A 14,021-nucleotide genomic window follows, 5' to 3' on the forward strand; every position below is an offset into this window, starting at 1 on the left:
GGAATGCCACCCTTCCTGCTGCCTCTGTTCCAAACCCCAGCAATTCCATGGAACTTGAGTTATTAAGGATGAAATTGGCCTTTGAATATCGCAAGTTGGAAATAGAAGCTGAGCTTAAGAAAGAGGAGCTGGCACAGCAAGTGGAACTCAAGAATAGGGATCTTGCGCTCAAAGACAAGGACACTGAATGTCAGAGAATCCAGCTAGAGAAAGCTAGAGTGGAGACGTCAGCTAGACCAATTGAGAATGGCAGGACCCCAGCCACCAAGTTTATGAAAGATTTGGTTGGTGTGTTTGTGGAGGGTTCAGATATCCTCCAATGGATTGAAGCGTTTGAAATGGCTTGTGCAATTCATGATGTAGATAAAAGAGATTGGGCTAAGTGTTTGTTAAGCAGAGTGCCTCAAACTGGATATGACTGTATTCTGAAGCTGAGTGTGGAAGAAAGGGGTCAGTATGAGTGTATGAAGTCTGCTTTGATTGCCAAGTTTGGCAAGACACCTACCCAATACCTTAGAAGGTTCAGGGATTTTAAGAAAAGAGAGAATGTGTCTTGGGTTGACTGGGTGAGTGCTGCGCACATGAACATGATGGGGTGGATTGATGGTTACAAGGTGAAAACTTTAGTTGAGTTGTCCCACCTCTTGTTTTTTGAGCATTTTTCTGAAGCCTGTTCACCGGAGCTGCGTCAGTATGTGGCTGACCAGAACATTTTGGACCCCTTTAAGCTGGCTAGGTTGGCTGACAAGTGGGTCTCTCACCGGGTGTCCCCTAAGGACTCCAGTGGGAAGGACAAGGACAAAGAGAAGGGGGCCTCTCAGAAGGCTGAGGAGTCCCCCAAGCAATCACAGTCGGGTAAACCAAAACCTTCCTCTCCTAAGACCCAAAAATCTAGTGGGGATAAGTCCTCTGTGGGTGGGAATAAGAGTAGTGGTCCACCTGCTGCAAAGCAGGCTCCCAGTGGTTCCAGTACCGTACCCCGCACTCCTGGCACTTGTTGGGATTGTGGGGCTCTGGACCACAAAAGGGGTGACTCCAGGTGTAAAGGTAAGGCACTTGGAGTACAGGCTGTCAGCCTGACCTACCCTTACCCCGTGTCTGAGGTGGAGGCCACTGTCCTCCCCTCCTCTACCGGGATCACATTTGGTGCTCCGGTAGAGATTTCCCTAGTGTCCCTTGGGGCCTGGGACCAGTACGCGGAAGTACTGGCGACTATCCCACAGAACACCCGTAGGTTTTTGAGAAGTGTCCTCTTGAATGGCCAGCCTTCTACTGGCTTGAGAGACACTGGGGCAAGCATGACAGTGGTGGACAGGACCCTGCTCAGGCCAGAGGACTATGTAGGTGCTCCTCTGAGAACCACCAGGTTAGCTGGTGGGCCTCCCAAATTATCGCCTATAGCCTTAGTCACACTCATGATTGGAGACAAGACAGCAAAGCTTCCTGTCCTGGTTCAGGACAATGTCCCTGCTAACATTTTGTTAGGGAATGATCTAGTAGAGTTGGGGTTGATCTCGGATGGTCTTCCCATGACTGCTGCTGCAGTCACTAGGTCACAGGTGACACCGGGTCTGGCTGTGGGTCAGATACCCGAGCCAAAGGCGAGGCCTAAGGCAAGAAGGCGGAAGACCAAGAAGGCCACCTCTGTGGAGGGAGCACCTTCTCTTCCTGCTGCACCCATTGGGATCCATGCTCCGGACGGGCTGGGTCCAGTGGAAAACCCAAACTCAACTCCTTTGGGAGAAGAGGCAGAAGACTCTCCTGTGGGAGAGGTTCTCAACCCGGAGGATCATCCCGACCTTCAATGCTTGTTAGCTGAAGGGGGACCCTCCCGGGCAGACTTCTGTAGGGGACAGAGGGAGTGCCACTCTCTCGAGGGTCTGAGGAAACAGGCCCTGTCCCAGGCACAAGGAGAAGTGCCTAGGAATTTCCGGATTTATTGGGAGGGTGAGCTCCTTGTTAGTGAGCCCACTAAGCCTGAACCTGGTGCCCGCAAGAGGTTGGTGGTACCCCAGGTTTACAGGCCCTTCCTTCTGCAGTTGGCGCATGCGGTGCCCTTGGCTGGTCATCTTGGGACCAAGAAGACTAAGCAGAGGCTCTCTGCCCATTTCTACTGGCCACGGATGGGAGTAGAGGTGGAGTCCCACTGCAGGACCTGCCCCACTTGTCAGTTGTCTGGCAAGACTGGAGGCAGGGTCATTGCCCCACTGCAGCCATTACCAGTGGTTGGCACACCATTTGAGAGGGTGGGCATCGACATCGTCGGTCCCCTTGACCCTCCCACTTCAGGTGGACATCGGTTCATCCTGGTCTTGGTAGATCATGCCACCAGGTACCCTGAGGTAATACCCCTTCGGACTGTTACTGCCAAGGTGGTTGCCAGGGCTCTCCTGGGCATTTTCACCCGTGTTGGATTCCCCAAGGAGGTTGTCTCTGACCGAGGATCCAACTTCATGTCTAGTTACATGAAAACCATGTGGAAAGAGTGCGGGGTAACCTACAAGTTCTCCACCTCTTACCACCCCCAGACCAATGGTCTGGTTGAGAGATTTAATAAAACTCTCAAGGGCATGCTAGGGGCTTTGGAAGAACCCCTAAGGAGGAAATGGGATCTCCTCCTGCCATGCCTGCTGTTTGCTTACAGAGAGGTACCTCAAGAGGGTGTTGGTTTCAGCCCCTTTGAGTTACTCTTTGGACATTCCGTGAGGGGGCCCCTCGCCTTGATCCGAGAAGGCTTGGAAGCCACCCCTCCCGGTCCCGCCAAGCAAGTGGGGGACTATGTGTTAGGCCTCAGGCGGAGGATGACACAAATGATGGGTCAGGCAACAGCAAATCTCAAGGCTAGCCAGGAATTGAATAAGTACTGGCATGACCTTAAAGCTTCGCAAGTGGATTGGACTCCGGGACAGGAAATCCTTGTGATGGAGCCTACCAAGCCTAGAGCTTTGGCAGACAAGTGGACTGGACCCTTCAGGATCATCTCCAAGATGGGCGAAGTCAATTATCTGGTTGACATGGGAGCCTCTGGGGTAGCCCCCCAGGTATTCCATGTCAACAGGCTCAAGCCTTTCCACAGGCGAGCAGAGGTCTCATGTCTCTTGCTAGCTTCAGGGCAAGAAGAGGATGAGAGTGAGCCCCTTCCTGATTTGCTGCATAGCAACCCTCAGGATGGCTCAGTGGAGGGAGTACATCTCTCTCCAGATTTGACAACAGAGCAGCAGAGGGCCTGCAGGGCTTTGCTCCAGCAGTATGCCTCTCTGTTTTCACTGACACCGGGCCTTACACCGTGGTGTAAGCACGAAATTGACACTGGTGACAGTGTGCCTGTCAAAAGCAGGTGCTATCGTATGTCAGATACCGTCAAGAACCACATCCAGGCTGAGGTCACCAAGATGTTGGATCTGGGTGTTATTGAACCCTCAACCAGTCCCTGGTCCAGTCCAGTGGTCCTTGTCCCCAAGGCAAGTTCCCAGGCGGGTACCAAAGATTGGAGGTTCTGTGTGGACTACCGAGGAGTCAATGCCGTCACCAAAACTGACGCGCACCCATTGCCCAGGGCTGATGAGCTCGTGGACACCATAGGTGCTGCCAAGTTTGTGAGCACCTTTGACCTTACCTCAGGCTATTGGCAAATAGCTCTGACGGACCATGCCAAGGAAAAGACGGCTTTCTCAACACCTGAGGGACTCTACCAGTTTAGGGTCATGCCTTTTGGGTTGAAGAATGCCCCTGCCACCTTCCAGAGATTGGTCAACCATGCGCTCAGTGGGCTGGAAGCCTTTTGCGTGGCTTACTTAGACGACATTGCCGTCTACAGTTCCACCTGGGAAGAGCATTTGACACATCTGGATAAGGTGTTGCAGGCCTTGAAAAGGGCTAACCTCACTATCAAGGCCACCAAGTGCCAGATAGCTCAGGGGAAAGTTACCTATCTTGGTCATGAGGTAGGAGGGGGTCAAATCCAACCTCTCTCCAGTAAAGTACAGGATGTACAGAACTGGGAGACTCCCACTACTCAAACCCAGGTGAGAGCCTTTTTGGGCCTCACTGGGTACTATCGCAATTTCATGGCAGACTATGGAGCCATAGCTGCACCCCTGACAGCTCTAACTTCACCCAAGCAGCCTAGGAAGGTTAATTGGACCGAAGACTGTCAGAGGGCCTTTGATGGCTTGAAAGAAAGTCTGTGTAGGGCACCTGTGTTGTGTGCGCCTGACTACAGCCGACCCTTTATCGTCCAGACGGATGCCTGCGACACCGGAATTGGAGCTGTCTTGTCCCAGTTAGATGACAAAGGGAGAGAACATCCTATCATATTCATCAGTAGACAACTCAAGGGTAGAGAACTTAGGTGGGCTACTGTTGAAAAGGAGTGTTTTAGCATAGTTTGGAGCCTTAGGCGTTTTAGGCCCTACCTTACGGGGTCTACCTTCAAGGTCCAAACAGATCATAAGCCCCTGAAGTGGCTTATGCAGATGAAGGGTGAGAATCCGAAATTGCTCAGGTGGTCCATTAGCCTGCAAGGGCTAGACTTCACCATAGAGCACCGACCAGGGAAGAGTCACGATAATGCAGATGGCCTTTCCAGAAGGTATGTTGACCGTCTGGATGAGGGTGTCTATCCCGTGGGAGATTAGACACCCTCCACCTCAGTCTGGGGGGGGCGACTGTGATGCTGGAAATACATCAGGGGGACAGGGCCTCTGAATCCTTGTCCTTTACTGCCTTTTATCGTGTGTTCTGTCATGTTTTCTGCCCAGGAGTCCATGTGGGACTCCTGGCAGTGCAGCTCTCTCTTTTGGTTTGGTGAACAGACCCATGGGATACCCTTATGGCACCCATGGGTAGGGGTACAACCCTGTGCCCCTAGTGTATGTTTTTGGGCACCTGTGGGTGGCCCACAGAGCAGGGTATGGGCTGGTGGCAGCTCCATGCTGAATTTGACAGGTGCTCTGGGTGTCCTCCATTTTGGGATACCCAGGCCCTGCCATTGGAATCAGTTGATTCCTGATAGGAAACAAGATGGCCCCTGTGGCCTCTTGCTTTCTATTGCCTGTTATCTTGTTTTTCCCAAAGTCCTGGGAAGCCCTGACTCTGTCCCTTCCCCCTGACTGGCTGTTGGGTGGAAGTTCCATATATGGTGTTGTTGTGAAGGCCCAGCTAGACTGACTGGAGCCTTCCCAGTGACTGTATGTTGTGGGTACCTCCTGTGGGTGGGACCTGGGTGAATGGAGTGTGTGACCAATATACACTCCTTGTTGTGGTTGTCTGGTTTCTGGCATGAGAGACAAAGACTGAGACAGCCCTGCCCGAAACTGGCCTGAATGCAGTGTGTAGTGTTGAATGGCTGGGTACTTGTCCCAATCCACATTCCTTGTTGTGAGTGTCTGAAAGGGAGGAGTGTGGCCTGAATGCACTGTGTGCCTGATTGGCTGACTGACTGCATGAATGCCCTTCTGTGTGATTGGCTGCTGTGTGTGTGCCAGCAGTGTGGATGAGAGACAGAATAGTATATCTGGGGACCTCTCACCATTGGAAAGCGTTCAGAAGCGTTCAGAAGCTGAGTCTCCACTCAAGAGTAACTGGAACTGCTGATCCTCGACGTCCAGCTGGAAGAAGAAGACTTGCTGCTGCATTTGCTTCGACAGATCTGAAGGTTGCCGAATTCGTCGAGGACTGACCCGAGAGAGGACCTGGTAAGGCGCCCTCTTCCCGTGCTCCGAGGGATCATCGAGCACCGCTACATCTTCGCCGAAGCGCCCTGGAAGTCAGACCCTCGAAAGGCTGCCGACCCGAGACGGGACCGCCGAGGAGATCGAAGTGAAGCACCCGGACATCGACGCCGTCGAAGTCCATTGCCGTCGACCAGGGTTCGCAGGTTTGTGTAACCGCTGGAGGCCCGTCGAAGTTGTGTTGCCCAGCCGTGGGAACCACTTGACGCCGTGCCGCCGACGACCGGAGCCGTCCGCTCCTTTGCCTAAGAACATTCAATCGAAGGACTCCCTTGACCGCATCGTCTACCGCTTATCCTGCCGGAGAAAGTCGAGGATGACCAACGCGCTGAGGAGAAACCTGCCGGTGGGTTTCCCGCCACCCAACGACCTCAAAGACTCGGACGACCCGACGCCCTCGCTGGGCTTCCGTCTCTACAATCTTTGCGGTCCAGAACTATTGTCATCGAGGTGCCCCGCACACCTCCGCCTTGCAGGACGCCGACGCCCCGACGCCGACGAGCACCGCTCGGACGAAGCTGCCGCCTCTTCGACATCGTTCTACCTCGTTTGTCGACGGACGTTCGACGCCCCGTGCCTCCCGCTTGAAAGGGAAGGCATTCAAGAAGGGCCGTCGATTCCCCGTCGCCGCACCCCGAGGTCTTCGACGTTTCTCGACGCCTCTCGACGATCCGTGACTCCCGCTGGAAAGGGGGTCGCTCAAGAAGGATCCGTCGACGCCTCTTCGAAGGACTCGACTCCACCAGGTACATTGGGGGGGTAAAAACATTGTAGGAGAGAATAAGACTATTGAACAACATATGGACTGGGCTTGTGTTAGATCTCTTTCTTTTACAGGTTGCCCAGGTGGGGGGATCTCCACACAGAACTGTGTCTAGTGTTAGGGGCCAGTATTTTGCCTATTGTTCAACCACCTTATTTTCTCTCTTCTCTCTATTGCTGGTTTCACTTATTGATCTGTGTGACATTTTTGTGGATGCACTTTAATGAGGTCTAATATTAGTGGTACCACTTTAGGATTGTAGATATTTACCATTATTGATTTTCCTGAGCACAAAGTGCGTTATTGTGATAAGTGTACATAACCCTTGAATATTAATTATATAAAGACTGTGTTTTCAGTAATACAGTGTTTGGACATTCCTTTGTGGGGGCTTGGGGATACACTGTACTTAAGAACCAGCTTGCATCACCTCCTGAGAAGCTAGGCCTTGATTGCTCGTCCATCGCTACCGTAATAGAGAATCTTGGCTGGGGTCCTCTGTGCCTCTCCTCTACCATATAGAGAGCGGAAGTACAGACCCCCCCACCGGTCTTTACAATGGCACAAGTGTTTTTTCCCAAACAATGATTCCTCAGGAATAGTCGAAATATCCTTTCCCACAACACTGTTTGGAGGATAGCAAAAGAAGTCTTTAGAACTTCAAAGGATGGAAAATTGTCTATTTTTCAAAATTACTTCATAAATGACAGGATGAAAAAATGATGTTCACACTACTTTTCCAAGGATGGTTTCCTGGTATACTCCCTTGCCAGGAATTCATCCTATGCATATTTAGATCTCCTGCTATATTCTCCTGCCAGGTATCTTTCAATAGATCTATTTCTCTCATACGCTTTATGGATTACCTGGTATACTCCCCTGCCAGGAATCCACCTTTCTGGAATTTGTAGATCCCCTGCCAGGTACCTTTCTCCAAAAAGACTTCACTGCTTAATGTACTTTGTTCACCAGATCATTCTACAATATTCACTTTCTTTCTAAGTATAACACAGTTACCCTCCTTCACTGCTTATAACTCTTTGGTACTACTTGTTCCAACTTCCCCCATATTGACATCTCATATAGGGACATTTGTTCAAGTTCTTCCTGTTAACCTCTTCATTAACATCTTTTGGCTTTTTGCAATGCTTGTTCCAATGTTCCCCAAATTGATATTTCATGTAAGGAATTTTGTAAAATGTTTGCCTTTCAAATTCTTCATTAACATCTATTGGCTGGTGGCAATGTTTGTTCTATTCAATTGTTAGTTTGCAGACACATCCCGGGAACCCCTTTTCTGGGCCGACTCACTGGTGTAACGTGTAGCTGCGACCAGGTTCTTTCTATGTAAAGGCTTCCCCGGTCATGCAGACCCTCTTTTGTTTCCTGCGTCAGTGTCCCAACTCCTTGCTGATGAAACCAAGGCAGCCCCACAAGACGACATCTCTTGTAGCCACCGATCTCTCGTTCCTCCCGTGAAGCAGGATTCCAGGCAGTTGCCTGCAAGCGCTTAGCTCTGCCAGGACGGCTTGTCTCTGTGTATCTCCTTCTACTGCTGGTCACGCGTCACGCTTCGCCTGTTCTGCAGCTCTCCTCTACTTTTCTCCATTGAAGTTCTTCATCTGGTTTAAATGCCCGTTGCAGCTGATTGCTATTATAACTAGTCCACATGTTAAGGTTGATGTTCCTTTCATTTTACATTGACTCCTCCCTTCTCTTCCTCGTCTCAGTACTTGAGACATTTTGGGAGTTGGAGTCCATAGGAATTTCAAACCTTTAATGTTACGTTGTTTTACATTTGTGTTTAAATGGGAAACTTCAGAGACAAAAGATGTTATGCTGGTGTTATGCACATGTGAAGTGTGAATGGCATTTTATTTAGGATGTTTGACAAGGAGGGGTTTTAGGATTTCACAACTAGAGGGATTTGAATAGTGACAACATGCCATCAGGAATTCTGGAATTATAGGGTCTTCCTCACAAAGAAGGGGAGAATATCACATCCCACCTAATGGAGTCACCACATCTACCCAACAGTCATCTCCTCCCCTGTGATCCTCCCTCATTATACCACCTCCAGGGTCAGGATCAGGTAGCGGCTGCCTTCCCCTGGGCACATGGGAGGAGACTTTAGGCTGGGGATCAGTGATGGTTCCATAGAATTCATCAAACTACCGATAACCAGTCTAGGGTCAAAAACAGTGACTTCCTGATCCACATTCATATGGCTTGTAAGGGGTCAAGAGCAAGACAAAGTGGCATGTTGAGTGTTGGTTACAAACCTTTATTGTCAAAATAATAAGAGGGGCTCTGCAAATCCTATCTATCCCTAACTCTGAGTGGATTTCCCTGCCTCAACAAAACTAAGGAAAATCTGTGTCAGGATGTTAAAAACAATTAGGTTTCCTCCGTCCTGTGTCCAAAACCCCAAACTGACCCTTGCATGCTAAACTTAACATAATGTGTAAATGGGAGTTTCTGTAAGCTATATACTTGTAGCTTTCTATCAAATTTCCAAACATAAAGTTCTAAGGTTCAGAAAAGAAAAGGAAATAAAGTTCTACCAGGAAAAGGGGTCTTTCCTTCCCCAAGATTTCTTCTGGAGATTCCAACATTATTTTATCACAGTTCGAAGTTGTTCAAAGGGGAATGCTCTTCCCTTGGGTTTCCTTTAAGCGCACAGTTCCTTTGTATATTCAGCCTTTCAGTCTCTGGATCTCAGTTCTCCTTAAAGGGGTATTGTTCTTCACGTTTCCATTGATTGTCACTATTTCACAATTTCAAGGTGGGGTTTTGACACCTAAGATTTCTCAATCCTTTTCGTACTCCTTGTGTACTCTCCTGCCAGGGTATTGGCGCTCTGTTTCTTATACTTAGAAATGGGTATGGTTCTTCCCTCTTTGTATATTTATTATCACTGTTCCACAATTTCAGGGTGGGGTGTTTACCCCTCTTTGTCTCACTTCTCCTCCTCCCCCTGGTTTACTCTCCTGCCAGGGTATTGCAACTTTATTACTTGGGTAAAGGGCCCAGACTCGCACACTGCCTGGTTTACTTTCCTGCTAGGGTTTTTTATTCTTCTCATGGGTGTGAGTCCAGATTCACTATTTGCCTAGTTCACTATCCTGCCAAGGCTTTTCCGCTCTCTGATCACTCTTTCTTGCATCCAGTAAATGATCATCTTCAAGTATTGAGTCACTGACCCTTTCTTAACAATCTAGAAAAGATGGCCCTCGCCACATGCGCTTAGTAACTAAATACACATTACTAGATTGTCTAAATTCTGACAACTGACAGACACTGTTATTTCACTGCAATTTTCTTTAATTCTGTAGTGCAAGGAAGGCATGGTATCAAACAGTAAGACAGACACAAGTGATCACAGTTCAAGGGTGTTTATTGAACTTCAATTGGGTTTGAAAACTCTATCTAATCCTAAATCTAAAGAATGGAGCAAGCTATGACCATCAAATAATAATAATGCTATTGCCAATGCTTACTGCGAAATACAAATAGTGTGGGAAACAATGTTATGCAAAAGAAAAGTGTTCAAGCAATGATGTCAGGATATTCAAGCCATTGGCTTCCCTTCCCCACTTTTTCAACACGGGACAAGATGGCACACTCATGCTTAGCACACTCTTTGGCTTCTCTGGCATGAGGATGCAGTTCAAAACCTCAAACACAGGGCCTTCTGTGCTGAAGTCTCTTTGCCATTCAAAGTCTCTTATTTCAGAGTGCCTGATGCAACACGACAAACATTAAAGTTACTTTCTTCTTAGAATTTCACATGTACAACTTCTTGGGTGATTTTCGGTTCACCCCGTGTCCCCCTCTGCCGGGCGCAGACACACTTCATCTACTTTTCCAAGCTTTCTTTACTTCAATAATCGAAGGCTTTTGATTGTGCGCGGGAATTTTCTCAACCCGTCGCAAGACCACTTCGATTCACAATTACCCGCTCTCTTCTTGATATCTCTTTTTCACTTTCACTTTGCCAATTCTCAGCTGGATACCTTACAGAGACTTTCGACTGAGCACCCACGCTGTGCCAGACCACTCTGTCAAAGGTATTGTATCAATGACTCATCAGCAGTTCAACTTTACTTGTGTCGTTTATCACACGCGTTTTAACAATGTTCGATCCAGTGCTTGTCATACAATGTTGCTGCTTGCAACCTTGGCTTCAACACAGACCAGTCTTGTATCGATCTCCCCAAATCACCGGATGTGTTGATTTCACTGACGCTGCTTTATTCTTGGAGCCAAGGCGGTTGGCGCTTCTCCTTGCCTTCATTATTGATGCGGGAGGGCCCTGGTTACCTGCGACACACAATGCAGGATTCGTCAGCCTGGTTTCTTGGTCTTACGGTTTCTATTCCCGCGGTTTCAGGAAAGTAACGGTTCCTTGTCGAAAGGGTCAAGGGAACCTGCGCTCTGAGACACTTGTGTATGAGTGCGATATAAATAAAATATCATATCGTATCATAACTTCTCTCCTTGCGATCCCCTTCTGTTTTGTTGTCTTTCTTCTCTCGTTAAACTGCCATCTTGGAACTTCTGTTTCCTCCTGTGCCTTGCTTCGCTCAGAGTGTGCTCTTGTGTTCCGCATTTTATCCATGCAGGGAAGCTTAATGGAAGTCAGGTGTGTATGATGATTGCTAATTGCCTGACCTTGCCTGAACATTGTATTGGGACACGTCAGGTATACGGCTCGGGTGTTAGTCTGTTTTCACTCATGGCGGGCTGTCCTTGTGATAGGGTTCATGTTGTAAAGGTGAGAGGGGGTAGAGTTCGTATATATCGTACTTGGTTGGATGGGGTTAAGGTGTTAAAGGGAAGAAGATACCGCGTCTCTCCATCTGGTGTCCCACACCCACTCCCCAAAGACCCCTGACCCAGGTAAACCTCCCACAGTGGTCCACCCCAAGGAATTGGATCCAAAAGCGATGACAGATCCCCAGGTGACTAATGGGGGAGACACCTTCTGATTTCGCACAGTGGCCAACTTGTGTTTCGACCCTCCTTTGTCAAGGCTAATGTAAGCATGATGTGCAAAGAATATAAGTGTGAAATGAAAGAACAGAACCCAAATGATGTGTCCCAAGTGAAAGAGTACAAAATACTGAAGATCAGTAAGTCAAGGGAAAGGCATTTCCCATAAAGATACGTGTTTTAAAAAGTACAGTTGTCAGCAATCAATAATAACATGAACCCATGATGAGTCGTGCAGAAGTCAATCATCCAATTCAGCAACCCAATATTGGGATGATAATTATGCCAAAGTGAGAGAGAAAAACAGGACAAAGAAATGGAGGAACATTACTTAGTCTGGTCAATGGAGTGGTCCATTTGGGCCCAATGCGCGATACAAAAATAGTAAACTCGTGGCACGGAGGGCTTTGCTTACCAATGCTCTGTGGCATTATTGCATGGGTCGATGCAGTTGCAATTATGAGGATAAGCCTAAAATAATGCCAAGACAAAAACAATTCAAATCGTGCTAGCCCTGGATGTATAAATAGCCCTCGATAACCTACCTCGAGGGGGCCTGGTTAGGCCTGCCAAGTAGAGCCTTGGCATGCACCACTGCCCTGGTTCTTGAATTAGTATTTTCTTTAGATATAAATACAATCTGAACTCTACATTGCTACTGTTGAGGGCTATTTGTCTGCCCCCCTGTGTGTAAGACCCCCCCCTCTCCCGGTGAGAGTTTAGGGCCCTCTTTGTGTTTTCCTTTAAGTGCAGAATTTATAACCTATAAGTGCTCCCTGATGGGTTAAAAGGGCATTGACCCCCTGTTGACTGTGCTACTGGATAGCCTGAGTTCTGAGTACACAGGTGCTATTCTGGAGTGTGACCACCATACCAGCACACAAATGCCATCTCTAGTATTCTAAAGATGCCTGTGCCCCCACCTGTCAGCTGACCAGCGCCTCGAAGACGTTCAGCTCTTCTTCTTATACATTTATTATCTGGCAAATGATGAACTCTTGCAGTGAGCCCATCAGGGTGTTTATTTTATATTTTATTTAAGCACTGCGCTTTATTTAAGATCTTTGCAAATAACAGGGAAACATCTAAAGAAATTGTATACATCAGGCTTGTCCAACTTTTTTGAATTTGGGGCCGAAGCATTAACTTTTTGGCACCCAGTGGGCCGGCGAGCCAAAAGTCAACAACCTCACCCAAAGCAGTATATTAAAAAGCGATATTGTGTGACCTTTGACACAATAGCATCACAGGCAGTGATGCGCCATGCAGTCCCAAAGATAGCTTTTGGTGTCAGGGGCAGTGAGTATCTAAGGGAGCCCCTCCATCAAATGATCCGAGGTCAGTTGCTTGTGATTTATTTCAGTGTGTATGTCTTAATATTTTCCTGAAATAGTGGGGTTGACTGAGCGTAGCGAGGGAGCTATAAGGATCTAGGGAGGGGTTGGGGGGTTCCCCCTCCAAGAATTTTTTTTCAAATATGGGGTTGAAATGATGCATTTTACAGCAGAAAAACTGACCAAAAAGCCATAAGTTTATAATCAGTTCTAAAGGAGGAAATGAACATTCCATGTCACCAACAGCAGACAAGAACATTTTACAACACAACACATTTTAATGATCTATATGTCCACAGTGTAAGCCAGCACTGTCACTGATGTAACAAATTGTCATGCTGGTTGTGCCCAAAATATGCCTCTGTAGCAACATGTCTATGCTGGCTGTTCCCAATTTAGGCCAACATTGCCCTTTACAAAGCATGATTGATGCTGCCTGAGCATGTGCGGTGTGCCCAATACATATGCCAGCTTACCTCTGTAATACACATTCATGACTTCTGTGTTACTGATTGTTACTGCCTGTGCATTGTGCCAAATACATATGCCAGTTTATCTCTGTAATCCACATTCATTACTTCTGTGTTAATGAAAGAAGCATAATCCCGTTCAGCAGATAAAATGGGGAAAAGCGATCACCCAAAGGTGAACCTAATTGAAGAAACGCAATGTGAGCACAATCTTAAAGTATGAAGTACTAGACATGGCCGGGTGCCCTTCTCTCCCAGTGCCCAGGGGTGGCCGTTGCGCCGGTACTCGGATCACTCCAGCTGAGTTGAGGACCATGTTGTATGAACCGGGGAGGGAATTTTCCTCATGGTGTCTGCTGTAAAGCCAACAGTGTCTTGGATCTGGTGAGGCTACGGTGTTATGCGCTCTGAAAATTCACTCCCGCAGCTGCCCTTCCTCCGACAGGGGCACAGACACCTCCCAAGGGCTCTTTTGCCTCGTCCAGGTTAGCACTTGTCAGTTGCAAAAACAAAAACTGGATAGAGCACCAGGCATTTTACACGCTGTGCTGCTTTTCCGGGTGTGGATGGCGTGATTGTGTTGCCTAGCCATTTTGGCATGGAATTAATTCCCACATGCACTAAAATCATGTGGGAATTCTCTCCTTTTGTGACGCAACTTGAACAGTACCCAAGGGGGAGGTTTTTTCAAAAAGTGATGCAAATTGTACCCTCTCTGCCGAGGCGG

The 14,021-nt window shown here is 48.2% G+C and overlaps 1 protein-coding gene across 3 annotated transcripts in view; it reads left to right on the top strand.

Annotated features, from left to right (window-relative positions):
- TMEM63A (transmembrane protein 63A) overlaps positions 1 to 14,021 on the top strand; it is a 778,572-nt gene that overhangs the window by 241,004 nt on the left and 523,547 nt on the right. The window lies entirely within an intron of this gene.

The sequence above is a fragment of the Ambystoma mexicanum genome, chromosome 4q, assembly GCF_040938575.1.
Source record: "Ambystoma mexicanum isolate Mex_15411 chromosome 4q, UKY_AmexF1_1, whole genome shotgun sequence".
In the NCBI taxonomy this organism is placed as follows: Eukaryota; Metazoa; Chordata; class Amphibia; order Caudata; family Ambystomatidae; genus Ambystoma; species Ambystoma mexicanum.